The sequence below is a fragment of the Salvia miltiorrhiza genome, unplaced genomic scaffold (assembly GCF_028751815.1).
Source record: "Salvia miltiorrhiza cultivar Shanhuang (shh) unplaced genomic scaffold, IMPLAD_Smil_shh original_scaffold_471, whole genome shotgun sequence".
Taxonomy (NCBI): domain Eukaryota; kingdom Viridiplantae; phylum Streptophyta; class Magnoliopsida; order Lamiales; family Lamiaceae; genus Salvia; species Salvia miltiorrhiza.
The window spans coordinates 8,917-20,473 of NW_026651557.1; positions in this window are offsets into that span (position 1 = coordinate 8,917).

Below are 11,557 nucleotides of genomic sequence, written 5' to 3' on the forward strand. Positions count from 1 at the left end.
CAAGTACAATGTACAACTCCTCAACAGAGTCCTTTCTTGAATATGATATGGTCTAGTTAAGGTCCAACTATTAATTTCTTTTGTCAAAAGGTTAAGTTGATATGGATTGAAATTAAACGACTAGGTGTATAGTCTGGTTGAGGGGTTCATGTGTAAACGTCCACACTAACGTGGCTTACTCGTGAGATTCCTTGGGCAGTTGGAGGTTTTAATCAATATTGTTTTATCAAGATGTTTCAATATTATTGTTACGAATTATGTACTTTTATGTTTGTTTTTTCAGATATGTCTATATCTCCAATTGATTTTTTTTTTTGCACAAGTCTTTAAATCGGTCCTTTTTTAAATGGAAACGCAATTTGGAGTTTATCTTCATCACAAAGTAGCACATTTTTGTGTTTCTTGCTACTCCACGTTCTATCTGTCCGAACGATGAGTTAACTGATGGGAAAAAGGAATTGCATAAAAGGTGACATAAGACAAATAATGTGGATATATGCTATATTATGATAATAATGTCATAAATTTGCAGCTCTAACATCAGGACATGGACAATGCTCTTAGCATCATGCTGAATCTCAAGAAAGCGTTCGGAGAGTTGGACCGAGCTACTCGTTTAAATTTGATCAGAGTAATCTTGTTATTTTTATGAGCGAGCATAACTCCGTGTACGAGCATGTCATGCATTTGGCAAACTTGTTTTTGATGGACTTGACTTGCTTAGTGGGAGTATCGACGGTGAGGCAAAAGTCGATATTATCCTGAACCATCTTTCTGAGTCTTTTAATTAAGAAGTTCCGGCTCAACGCTGTTATGAGCAAGAATGATAATACTTTTTTTGAGTTGTTGAATGCTCTAGTTACGGCTAAGGAAGTTGTGGAAAATAGATGTGCAAGCACTTGTTATTGCCAAAGGAGGGCCATCTTCTTCGTCGAAAGATGGGAAGAAGAAGGGTCCAATGGGCAAAAAAGACAAGGAAAATAGTGGGAGTAGTGGTGTGATAAAGATTGAGTATTGGAGAATTTTTCTTTCAATACTCAAGGCAAAGGGTTAAGGTACTTCACTTGCTGTAGTAACTGAGACATGTCAACTCGTTTTCTACTCAGTTGTGAGTAGTGGATAACGAGATAAACTGATCATGATTGTTGCACCTTGCATGGCTTTTTAAGTTGACAAGGAAGCTGAAAAGTGATGAGATGATTGTCTTCATAGGCAACGCGACAAGAGTCGTAGTTGTTGCAATTAGAGACTTGCCTTTATGTTCTAAAGACATAGTTTAGTTTTGAGAGTTCCTTATCATGTTCCAAAAGTTTGAATAGATGGATATTATGTCATTTTTTATAGTGGTGTCTCTATCATAGGAATTGACAAAGTTGTCTATTCTGGTATTTTGAACATCTCTCTTTATACTATAGCTTGTCTACATAATACCTTTATATTGCATGTACATCATCGAACAAAAGAAAGAGAAAAGTTAAGGCTAATCTCTCATGAGGATCTTACACATATATTGATACCTTAGATTAGGTCACATCTATCTTAACAGGATCCAAAGGCTCGTGTCTAAATAGTACATTGGATTTAATCCAGGCTGTATCATTTGGAACCTGCGAATTCTGTATAGAGGAAATGATGGAGTCTGTGTCATTCATGGCAAAGGGGATAAAGGGCCAATAATGTGTTAGGAATGATATTTTCTGATTCATTGTCTTCTTCCTAATCTACGGGCTGCTCTGTATGGTCAGAGTCAGAGTCAGATCCAGAGCCAGAGCCAGAGTAGAAAGTGTCTGCTCTGGCACGCTCCTTTCCTTCAGAATCGTTTGCTCTGTCACGAGCCTTTTCGTCAGAAACAGACTCAGAATCGTCTGCTCCTTTCCTTGATGTTCTGTCTAAGCACACCACTGGTCCGATAATGTTATCGACGTAGGGCGCCAATTCCTTATTTAAGCTTCGGCTACCCTGCATGCACAACACTAACAAATGGATCAAACGCACCGGCGGGAGAGAGTAAAAGTAACACGAAAAAGCAAATAACTAAAGCTAGTAAAAACAGAAAGAAAAGTGACACAATTAAAAAGCCTAAAACCTTCCCTGGCAATGGCGCCAAAATTTGACTCAACCTAAAACACCTCTAGATTGACTTGCAATAGGACAAGAACACTCTAGCAATGGTAAGTTGACCCAATGTCGTCTCTCAATGAAGATCTTAAAGGGCTTCTAATTGTATCACAAGGAAGCGGTAAATGTTGGATTGAAAGCAGTAAAATTAAACTAAAGCTTGGAATTAAAACTTAACTAGAAACTTAAACTTAAGATTTAACTAGGCGGAAAAGAATTATTAACTAGTGCGTGTAATTAAAACTTATCTTAAAACTTAATCTTAAAATTAACTAGGCGGAATTGAATCATTAACTAGGCAGAAAAGAATCATTAACTAGGTAGAAAAGAACAAAGCATAAAGACTTAAGCATAAATAAACCATTAAACCCTAGGCAGAATTAAAAGCATAAAGTAAAGGCGAGTTGAATTTAAAATCTTCTAATCTAACTATGCATAAACGAAATATCATAATCGAAAGCAAAACATAATTAAAGTAAAAGCTAATAAATAAACGTAATTGATAAATACCGAAATCATCTCAAGAAGCAAATCTGTCACTTGATTACAACTCTAAACGAAGAACTAACTAAAACTGAATTAAATGCTAACTAAGAACGAAAACTATGAAAAACTAAAGAACTATGAAAAACTAGAATTAAACTAAAGATTGTTTTGATTGCCTAAGGTCTAAGCTATTCTTGATCTGAAGGCTAAAGGATTATTTTTCGTGAAGAACATTAAGCCATATATATAGACTACCGATCAACCCTAAAAACCCTCAAAACGGCCCTTCAAAACTGGGCTTAAAAGATAAGCATCAAAGCAGCGTGCGCGCACAGGGGATTGCACTGGATAACTTGCTCGGCAAGTCTTGGCAGCTCTGGCAAGTGTTGGCAGCTCTGGCGGTCATGGCAGAGCTGGAAGTCTGATTTATGCCTAATTGTTCTTAATTTGGGGGTTTGATTGTGCCATGTTTGAGTTAAATATTCTGGAATTTGGTGCGTTTATGAGTCTGTTTTATGCTTTGCAGGAGATTTTTATAAAATAGGAAAAAGAATGATACTCTGGAGATTTTGGATCAGAATTGCGTATTTTGGCGCAAAGTGGTGCCAGAGCAGAGCTGAAAAGGCCGCTCCAGAGCAGAGCTGAAAAGGCCGCGCTAGAGCAGAGCTCACCATCTCCAGATCTAAACATTCCAGAGCTGAACTCTATCTCCAGAGCTGACTTTATTTCCAGAGCTCGCTAAATCTCCAAAGCTGACCAATCTTGCCAGAGCTGACTTCCATAGTCAGAGCTCATTATTTCCAGAGCTGAATGTTCCAGAACAGACTTTACTCGCCAGAGCTGACTTCCAGCTCTGCAATATTTGCCAGAGTCAGCACGGTACCAGAGTAGCAAATATTTGCCAGAGATGCTGTTACTTGCAGAGCACGTTGCCAGCTGGACTTTCCTTTGATTTCATGATGCTTATCTTTAAAAGTCCAGTTTTGCAAGGCCTTTTTTTATCAGCATTAGGGTTGAAAGATAGTCTATATATAGGGCTCAATGTTCTTCATGAAAAATCAATCTGTTGTGCATGCAGGGACGCTGTAGTCTAAAAGGCAAACTTGTGTCTCCATTGCACAGTACGAGCGAAGGGATTTTCAGAAAGAACTGCAGCAAAGAAATCTTTGCAGATAGAGCAGACGATTCTGAGTCTGGTTCTAACGAAAAGGCGCGTGACAGAGCAGACGATTCTGAGTCTGACTCTAAGGGAAAGGAGCGTGCCAGAGCAGACGCTTTCTACTCTGGCTCTGGATCTGACTCTGACTTTCCAGAGCAGACTGTAGAAAAGGAAGAAGAAAAGCCTACAGAGCTGCCAGCGAGCTCTGGCTCTGACCATACAGAGCAGCCTGTAGAAGAGGAAGAAGAAGAGCCTACAGAGCTGCCCGTAGAAAATGAAGTCAAAGAGCGTGCCAACCACAACAAGGAAGAGATGACACTAAACAATATGGAGTACATGGGAGATTTCACCAAGCCCGTCATAGGGGATGAAGGAATATTAAACTGAATTAATACTCTAATTGCCCGATGATCGTTTTTTGGATTATTATTAATTTATCGTACAACGATTAATCCCTAACATGCATCTATGAATTTAATTGTTGCACGTTGGAGTTCAGAAATACCTGAAGAATTCGTCAAACTCGCAGCTGAACAGACCAGTCAGCTTCAAGCCTTCGTTTGAAGCCTCAAACGTCCTCAAATCGTATTCTGCCCAGAAATAAAACTTCTTCGTCTTCGAGAGAGCTTTCCGTGGCCGCGTGTTTCGCCTGAATCGGAGTTCTGTGGAGGAAGTTATGGCCGTTCTCCCAAATCTGCCAGAACTTGATTTCCTGCGAAAATCTGACTCCAACTCTGATCTTCTGAACTGTATCCCGCTCAGCTTTCACCGTTGGATGGACAACGAACTATGAAAGTCCCAAGAGAGAAATAATGCTCCTTACGTTTCCTGCGCCCCACAGCTCTCCAAAAACCCTAATATTGTTTTCCTGAGAGCTGACAGCTGTATTTATAATAAAATAAATACGTAGGAGGCGCAGATTAGGTGTAGGAGGAGTGTTCTCTCTCTTCTTGGGCTAGGAGACTTTGGGCCAGTCCAGGGACCAAATACAAGGAATAAAGATGGGCCTCAAATAAATTAATTATCTATGGTCAGCCCAGACCATAATTAATTTATAAATATCAGTTCATTCCACTAGAGAACCAATATTGACTTACCCCTTTATTGTCGGTGTTTGAGTCGGGGCTTGTATTTAGACTTATTAAATCCTCGTATTTAAAATATCCGACTTCCATTAATTAATTAGATCTCTGACAGCTTAAATTAATTAATCTCTTTGTAATCATTAAGCAGTACCACTCAAACCTTATTATTGCGCCTGAACTTAATCAACCTGCAGGGTTTAACGCAATAAACATTATTGAGCTCCTTAAGGGGATGTCATTATCCTATACGGATACGAGTACTAATACAGATAATCAAATATCATATATTAACCGCTATCACCCAAGATACAGAGTACTCAAGTTACTATATAACTCTCACCCATAGTAAATCAAAGTGATATACGAATCAACATATATATCTGAAATCTTATTAGTATTAAGATTTTATTAAGTCACCGAGATCTTGATTCTTCACTTAAGTCAGATAGAAAAATACATCTCACTATGATCCTATCAATACGTTATGACGTACCAGTATAGAAAAATAGTCAAGACAAACTACTTCCATCTATACCGCAGCCTAAACCAATAACTTGTCCTAGAGTTATTTCGGCTGTGATCATATTATATCTCTTAAGGTTATTCCAATTATATGGTCTTCTGTGATCTACAACACACCATATAATCTACTTATATAGAGATAGAGAACATACATATGCAATCATGAACACAATCAGATAGGAGATTGGATAGTGAACTTAGGAAACATTGTATACAAGCATAAAACGTTCTTGCTTTCAGTGTACAAATCCAACAGGGGACACTAACATCTCGGCTATTGTGCTCCTTACCGCCGTCCGAAACTACAACTTGAAGCCGAATGATTCAAATTTGCTACCTCTTTTCCACGGGATGCCGAATGAAGACGCCTTGCAGTTCATTCGCGATTTTTACACTCAAGTTCAAACCATCCCACTGCTGAATCTCATGGAGGATCAATTAAAGCTCAAGTGCTTCCCTTATACACTTAAAGATCGGGCCAGGATGTGGTTGCTATCTCTGCTGCCCAACTCCATCACCACTTGGGGAGAAGCTTGTGAGAAATTCATGCTGAAATACTACCTGAATCACAAGACACAGGAGATCAGAGCTCAAATAATAAACTTCATCCAAGGAACAGACGAGTGACACGCACCCGTCGTGTGGTACGATCAAAATACTTGTGTTCACCCTAGACGAATGATACACGCTCCTACGTCTTGCAACCAAAAACAAGTCTTAGTGGCAAGTATAGGGTCGAATCCCACAGGGAGTGAGGAACCACTTTGTTCTCTGACGACAAACTGAGGTGTCACTAGTCTCAATCTGTATATTCTGCACAAGAAATTAAACAAAGATCAATAATAACAAAGGGGTGAGGTTGTTCGGTTAGGTCATAACTGTTGTCAACATTTGTTTCGGTCATAGGCATACTGATGATCCGTCCATGATCCATATAAACTCAAGGCGTGGCCCAAAGACATTGGGGCGTTTCAAGAGGTTATACTTCACACTTAGGATGGTTGAGTCCATTGTAGTCACTTGGTCCGAAGGTCACACAATCCCCGATCACAAGGCAGTGCTTCACTTCTCCTTAGATGGTAGTCATACCAGTTACTCACCAAGTATGACCCTCACCAACCTTCTCTCCCGAGGTCCCCAACTCTGCACTTTGAGTGACACATGCCTCCTGGACACAACCATTTTCGGCTTGTTAGCCGACCAGTCATAGACATGCTACGGCGCAGAAGTTACCTTCCTCGTTTGAAACCATGGCTTTATGCCTCGTCACAGTTGAAGGATAATCTCTAGAGAAGCCCAAGACTGGGGAAGGACAGTGTATCCCATCAATCCTTTCCCCACCTTCCGGATCTACAACGCCTTTTGTTGACGCTGCTCAGCTACTCGATTGTGGGTATACCGGTTGTCACGTCCTGGTATCCCCTGGCCTTTGCTTAACACGGACAGCGTTTTACCAAATGGAGATCACCCGTTTGGCCCCTACTGCCCATGATTTCGAACAGATCCTTCCGGAACCACGAGACTCAACCGAAAGAACAAATGCCTCACAAATGTTTACGTATTGACAACAATTATTTCCACCCCTTAAACCTCACCAAGGAAATTACTCACACATAGCAGTAAACATAAATGCAAAATTAATTAAGTGCCACATGTAACAAAAGAGAAGTGCTTGAGATAAAAGAAGTAGTACCTAAGGCCACGAGCCTTAATCTTGTTCGAATTGAAAAACGGAAAAATGATAAAGTACTAGAAAGGTAAATTGTTTTGAATGCCACAACTCGGCAGGTTTTAGAGTAATAATCTAAGTAAAACAAAAGTTCAAAAAGGCAAGAGCTCTTTAACGCAGCTCGTCTTCATCCTTTTATACTGCAAAACGGTGGAGGTCTAACTCTAGCTGCGCCAGCTTCATATCTTCATCGAGATCTTCTTTCCTTCTTTAGCTCAATCCTTGATTGATCCGATTGGAGATATCTTCCAACTGCATGCTGTAGTCAACCTTCTCCTTTTCCAGATTCTTCCAGCTCCTTCTCCGTTCTTCTGCATCCTTCCGCCAAATCTTCGGGATTTACTTTCCTTTCTTGGCTTCGGCTGTCTACTTCTCCTTGTAGTGGTCAGACGGATTGCTTCATTCGGCTTGACTCATACCAGGTGGGTTGCTTCGGGTTCCCATACCCCAAGTTAGACTTGAGAGGTACTGCGCCTAGGCTCCATGCTGGTAAACATAATATTGCAATCTGGGCTTGGTAATGCCCATTCCAACCATATTTCTTCCGTTTCCGCTCCACTGGGTCTTCCTTCCCTAACAACATTGTTTTCCCCTGGATGGACCTGAACTGACACAAACAAAAGAGGAAAAATAGGGCCAAATGGCCCAAAAGTCGAAGACGCATCAACGAGCCATTTCACTAGGCTTGGGAAAGATTTCAAGAACTCATCCGCCAGTGCCCGCAACATCAATTTACCAATGTGATGTTGATGCAATTTTTCTACGACGGGTTGGTACAAACTGCCCAATTCATAGTGGACAGCACTGCAGGAGGGAACATAGCTAGGAAGACTGCAGACGAGCTAAAGGGAATATTCAAAACTCTAGCTGAAAGCTCCCAGTAGAAATCAGTCTGTGGCAAGAAGGTCGAGGCCAGCGCTGTATCACATAATTGGGAGCTGCAGAAACAGTTTGCTACACTGATGCGCGAAGTACAGCAGCTCAAGATGAGCAATATGGAAGCTGCACCTGTCCCTGCGCAGAGCATAGATTATAATCAAGGCCAGCAGAACTTCAATGGAGGATGGAGAGGTCAGCAGCCCTATGCACCGAGGTATCAGCAGCAAGGGAATTTTCAGCATGCTCAATAATTTCAGAATGCTCTACAGTATCAAAAACAGAAACAGTCTCTGGAGGAAACGATCCAATCATTTATGGAGATGAGCAAACAAAACATGGAGTCTCAGTTAGCCACCATCAAACGCCTTGAGACTACTATAGGGCAGTTGTCGGGAAATCTGAACCAGCTACATCAGCAGTAGAACCAGCTACATCAGGCTCTGGCTATTACTGCTATTTCAGAGTAGACAACGCCGCCAGCGCTGTCAAGGATGCCAGAGCAGACTAGAGCGCCAGAGCTAAGAAGAGCGCCAGAGTTGATAAGAGCGCCAAAGCTGACTAGAGCGCCAGAGCAAACTAGAGCGACAGAGCTAACTAGAGCGCCAGAGCTAAGAAGAGCGCCAGAGCAAACTAGGGAGCCAGAGCTGAGAAGGGCGCCAAAGCTGAAACTTCATAAGTCTACTGCGCCATATCGACCATCGAAAGCTGTCCAACGTCCCAGCCCGCCTCTGCCACCCGCGATTGTTAATCCAACCCAATCACTATCGAAGCAAGGAGATCCAGACAGTTTCATTTTTAGTATTGGTCTAGGTGGAATTGGAGAGGTCTCGGGCATGTCAGACTTGGGTGTGGTAGTCAATTTGATGCCGTTTGATATTTTTCAGAAGTTGGGCAGGAACGAAGAAGAGCTGAAGTGCACTAATATGAGACTACAGCTAGCTGACGGTGTAATAAGCAGCCCACTTGGACTCTTGGAGGATGTCGATGTAACGGTAAGAGGAATCAAGGTACGGGCAGATTTTGTGGTGCTCGATGCAGGAAAAGGCATTAGAGGAGAGAACGACCATCTTGTGCTACTTGGCCGGCCTTTTATGGCTACTACCCAGACTCGCATTGATGTGGGTTCTGGAACTTTGAGTATGGCCGAGTCAGGTAGATCGGTGACATTTTCTATTTTCGATAAGAAGCCTGCTATTTCCACTTCTTTATTGCATATATGTTCTTATGTTGAAATTTCTGACCTTGTGGAAGAAGTGGAAATTTTCAGTGCTAACAATCTTCTGCCAGCTCTGACTGTCCCCCCAGCTCTGACCAGTCCGCCAGCTCTGGTGAGCACTTGCCAGAATTTTACTAAGGAGAAATTGATGAGCACCAACCAGGAAGAGGACGAAATAGTGCAGGAGTTTCTTAATAACCTGCTAGATGAGGAGGCCATTGAAGATGAATTTTTGGACAAGCTGCACCTCGACGTTAATGCAGTGCAAGAGGATGTACTGCCCTTGGAAGAGAAGAAAGAGGAGAGCTTGCGATCTGGCTCCTGGTTCGAGAGAGTGATGAATGTGATGAGCGCTGCTTGCTCATTAAGAGGACCCGCAGCTGAAATGGAGGAGGACATGTTTTCACAAGGATTAATTCAGCTGACGTTTCATAGTGATTTTGGTTAAGGGTTTCTCTAAGTCGGGCCGGAGACATTAAAACTAGCGCTGCATGGGAGGTAACCCATGTTGTTTTTCTTTGTTGTTTTTCGTTTCTTTTCATTTTGTTATTTCTTTGCTTTCTTTTGTGTTTCTTGTTTTGATGCCTTTGGTTTGGAGTGTTCTTGTTTATGTTAGGCAGAAGAGCCTGTTGGATTTGTATACTGTAAAGCAAGAACGTTTTATGCTTGTATACAATGTTTCATGTTACCACTTTTTATCTCCTATCTGATTGTGTTCATGATTGCACATGTATGTCACTTATCTCATTATAAGTAGATTATATGGTGTGTTGTAGATCACAGAAGATCATATAATTGGAATAACCTTAAGAGATATAAAAATTATCACAGCCGAGATGACTTCAGGATGAATCATTGGTTTAGGCTGCGGTATAGATGAAAGTAGTTTGTCTTGACTGTTTGTCTATACTGGTACGTCATAACGTATTGATAGGACCACAGTGAGGTGTATTCTTCTATCTGACTTAAGTGAAGAATCAAAGATCTCGGTGACTAAATATAATCTTAATAGTAATAAGATTTCAAATATATATGTTGATTCGTATATCACTTTGACTTACTATGGGTGAGAGTTATATAGTAACTTGAGTACTCTGTATCTTGGGTGATAGCGGTCAATATATGATATTTGATTATCTGTATTAGTACCCGTATCCGGTATAGGATAATGACATCCCCTTAAGGAGCTCAATAAGGCGCAATAATAAGGTTTGAGTGGTACTGCTTAAGGATTACAAAGAGATTAATTAATTTAAGCTGTCAGAGCTATAATTAATTAATGGATGTCGGATATTTTAAATACAGAGATTTAATAAGTCTAAATACAAGCCCCGACTCATCACCGGCAATAAAGGGTAAGTCAGTATTAGTTCTCTAGTGGAATGAACTAATATTTATAAATTAATTATGGTCTGGGTTGACCATGGAAAATTAATTTATTTGAGGCCCATCTTTATTCCTTGTATCTGGTCCCTGGACTGGCCCAAAGTCTCCTAGCCCTAGCAGAGAGAATTTTCGTCCAGCACAAGGAAACTGGCGCCCCAGCTGTGATTTATTTATTTAAATACAGCTGTCTGCTCTCACGAAAAATACACATAACAAAATATTAGGGTTTTGAGAGCACAGAGCGGCGCCAGCGTGAAAGGCAGAATTCTCTCTTGGGACTTTCACAGAATTCTCTCTTGGGATTTTCACAGCTCGTTGTCCATTCAACGGTGAAAGCTGAGCGGGATACAGTTCAGAAGATCTGAGTTGGAGTCAGATTTTCGCAGGAAATCAAGTTCTGGCAGTTTCGGGAGAACGGCCATAACTTCCTCCACAGAACTCCGATTCAGGTGAAACAGGTGGCCACAGAAAGCTCTCTCGATGACGAAGAAGTTGTATTTCTGGGCAAAATACGATTTGATGACGTTTGAGGCTTCAAACAAAGGCTTGAAGCTGACTGGTCTGTTCAGCTGCGAGCTTGACGAATTCTTCTGAATTCTTCAGGTATTTCTGAACTCCAACGTGCAGCACTTAAATTCATAGGGGCATGTTAGGGATTAATCGTTGTATGATAAATTAATAATAATCCAAGAAACGGTCTTCGGGCAAATCGAGTATTAATTCAGTTTAATATTCCTTCAATTGGTATCAGAGCCCAAGATTAATTTCTTGGCTCTATTATTAATTTATGTACGATTAATAATATGCGTTGTTTTATCTGCTGTTGTTCTTCGTGATTTGTTGATTCGTGGAGTACGTCGTTTTGACGTTGTAATCATTTTTCACCACTAGAAAATCTGTGGTTAGATTAGGATTTCAAATTGTATTTGTTTTTCTGTTGTAATCTGTAAAAATTGAAAATCGAGACGAAGACGACG